General features: G+C 38.3%; 1 long non-coding RNA gene across 1 annotated transcript; it reads right to left on the bottom strand.

Annotated features, from left to right (window-relative positions):
- Window positions 1-878: 878 nt before the first annotated feature.
- LOC130592178 (uncharacterized) lies at window positions 879-2,736 on the bottom strand. The gene is made up of 3 exons (XR_008970396.1): window positions 2,538-2,736; window positions 1,687-1,751; window positions 879-1,014 (listed from the first exon to the last, which is right to left on the bottom strand). It is a non-coding gene; the product is annotated as an uncharacterized LOC130592178 (long non-coding RNA).
- Between the last annotated feature and the right edge of the window lie 452 nt (window positions 2,737-3,188).

Raw genomic sequence — 3,188 nt, 5'->3', positions numbered from 1 at the left:
AATGTTGCTATTGTATTAGCTTGTTGGCGTGTGTCTCTTATTATAGCCTTTTGGCAGATGTAGCCTAGGCTTGGATAATTCTTGTAACTTTTTTTTTTAGTTATCAATAACAACTTTAAATTGCCAAAAAAAAAAAAAAAAAAAAGCTAAGCAAAATCTTAATTAGAGGAGTCGAACCCGCATCGCGGGATTATTCATGCGCTCTTAGCACTTCCCTGCTAACCACTGGACCAAATTCTTGTCCATGTTTTGATACGCGCGGAAAATTGTTTTAACTTGTACTATATGCTTGACGAAACGAGGACAACATAATTTCTTTTCTATATTTTCGGGGGGGGGGGGGGGGGGGGGGCTGGGCCACCCAGGACCCTTCATAGGTCCGCCCATGCCCAAATTGATTAAGATAATCCAGTAAGTCAGGATTCCTGAATACTGTGGCTTGATCAAAGGTTATAGTTTTTGGAATCCCAGATCTTGTAAAGATTTTCTCTTCCAATAAATTTATTACAGCCTATGTATTGATCTTATTGAAAGCTTGAAACTCCACCCATTTGGTGAAGTAATCGGTCACCACTAGGATGTATGAATGTTTTTTAGAGGATGCAGGATTGATTTAATTCTCCTATGACATCTACTTCCCATCCTCTGAAAGGCCAAGGTTTAAGGATGTTTTAGTTCTGAGGCGGGCGCCCTACTGATCGGTCCAAAATTTTGACATATTTTACAACCTGAATCATAATTTATATAATCCTTTCTCATAGAAGGCCAATAGAAACCATGTTCGTGTAACGCCCCGACAAATACACAACCTTAATCGTCAGCGGAAGCATAACTTAAGTCTGTGGGTTACGGCCCACAAATAAAATAATAGCCTAAAATTGAAATTCAACTATACGATTACTCATCGTAAAATAATACTTGTTTATCCATCATACAAATATTCTAAAACCTTATAGAATCATACATAATCTCCATAACGCAGTATAATAGTGATCCACAACTTTTCTCCCATACCTAAAACATAAAACAAAACGTCATGAGTCGAGGCTCAGTAACATACTACTCTAACATCGTAAATTCATTTCACATCATTTTGTTTATAAACAGGGAGGAAAGAATAAGTAAAACTATTTTGCAAACATAGCATATCAATAATCAATATATCATGTTACATTATCTTCTTTATCAAGTTCATCATCATATATCTTTTACTTTGGTAACTTGGCTCGTACAACAGAAGGGACGTCTCCCAAGAACATAGTAACATCGTAAACGAGAGGCAGCCACCCGAGGACAAAAGCCCTCACTAAATGGGAGGTGGCGTTAATGCCTAGAGTATAGAATAATGCGTGGGCCACTAGAGGCAATAGCCCTCACTAAACGGGAGGTGGTTTAACCGGCAGGGAGGTACGTGCACGACCCATGATAACGGGATACTTGCCAAGAACCGTCTTTCACTTGAATTTATCATGTTTCATTTCTTTTAAGCATATCATCATCATTGTGAATAATTATATTCTTTTCATTTCATCATAACATCATCATCATCATCATTTCATAGCTTATCATATCATCATACCATCATAAAACATTTCATTTCCCGTAATCCATATATAAAACATAATATTAATGATGATCATAAAACATACTTTGAAGGGAAATGCGAGTGTTAGCAGTAGACGTTACCTGAATTCCTGCTTACCAACCTTGATAGCCGGGGGAGGCTTGTAATATCCTCTATCTTCTTTAATCTATTCAAGAATAATTTTATTAATGAACGTTTCGTTATTTAGCTTTTAAGCCTAAATATTAGTTACCGCTTATTAAGGTCATAACGTTCATTATTACGTCGTAAAGGTCTCATTAACGATCATTATTTCTTAATCATTAAAAACTTCATTAAAGGTCATTATTTATTAACCGTTAAAAACTTCTTAAGGTGACTCTTTAACCTTTAATTAGGTGAAATAACTCCTTTAGTTATGCTTTTGGAATTTTCGAAACATTAAAGTTATATTATTACATATCATATAACCATTCGAAAGTATATTATTATTCGAGTTCATAGAATCACCAATTAATCATTTATTATTAAACTAATTAAGTTTCTTACTATATTAGAACCATTAGCATTATTATAATATTATTTAATCGCTTAAAACTAGTAAGTCAAGCTTATCTTGTTATTACAAGTGAATTTAAGTATTAGTGAAGGTAAGAACTCATACTCCTATTACAAATAACAAGTTCACTAGATTTTAATTAGTTTTACTCAACTCAAATAACTTAGTCATTAGGAATTATAGCCCAACACATTTCCTAACAGATTCATAACACTTAAGTTCAGTTCAAATTGAATTCTCCTAAGCCCAAAGTTGGCATGTCATAACTAACTTTTGTTCAGTCCATAATATAAATCAACCTACTAATTACTAAGTGAAATAAACTTTTAGGCCCAAAACTCAACTAATTTAAACATAGTGGGCTTAGACTACAAACCAAAATGAGAAAACTAAAGAGTGAAGTGGAACATATACCTGCTCAGTGAGCAGGTCGACAGACTCGACAAGAAGTGGAGGAACGAGGACCTCCGCTGAACGACGGCAAACTCCGAGCAGGGATGGTGGCCCACGATGCTCCGGCGTGGCACGGAGGCACGCTGCAGCGTGCGGAGGATGGTTGTGACTGATGAGGGAGTTGGGAGAGAGAAGCGAGGTGCGGTGCTAGCATAGCTAGGCGTGGGTGGCGCGGTGCAACGACGAATGGATTTGGAGGTGGGTGGTGGTGTGGCAGCACCACTGTGGTGCACGGCAGCGAAGTGTGATGCTTCGCGTAGGGATGAGCGAGAAAAAGGGGAGTGCGAGGAAGAGAGAGAAAAGGTGGGTCCGAGCTGCGACGGCGGAACACTTACGATGGTCGAGGGAAGGTGGGTAATCGGAGTTTTGACGCGACAGGTGGGGCTAGCGTCGCACAAAGGGTGGCAGATGGTGGTGATAGTGTTTGAACCCCGAAGCAGAGGAGAGAGAGGGAAATAAAATGGATTTTCTTTTCGGGTTCCATTAAATCACATTTTCCGGCGAATTGTGAATGAAAATTCTGGTTAGTTCGTAGGTGGTGGTGAGGTGAGTGATGAGAGGATGAAAATTGTTGTGTTCTTGGTGATGGATTTCATGGCCATTTATAGGGAG

The sequence above is a fragment of the Beta vulgaris genome, chromosome 7 (assembly GCF_026745355.1).
Source record: "Beta vulgaris subsp. vulgaris cultivar EL10 chromosome 7, EL10.2, whole genome shotgun sequence".
Taxonomy (NCBI): domain Eukaryota; kingdom Viridiplantae; phylum Streptophyta; class Magnoliopsida; order Caryophyllales; family Amaranthaceae; genus Beta; species Beta vulgaris.
Note: the sequence above shows the minus strand (reverse complement) of the source record. Positions and strands in the feature narration are given on the sequence as shown.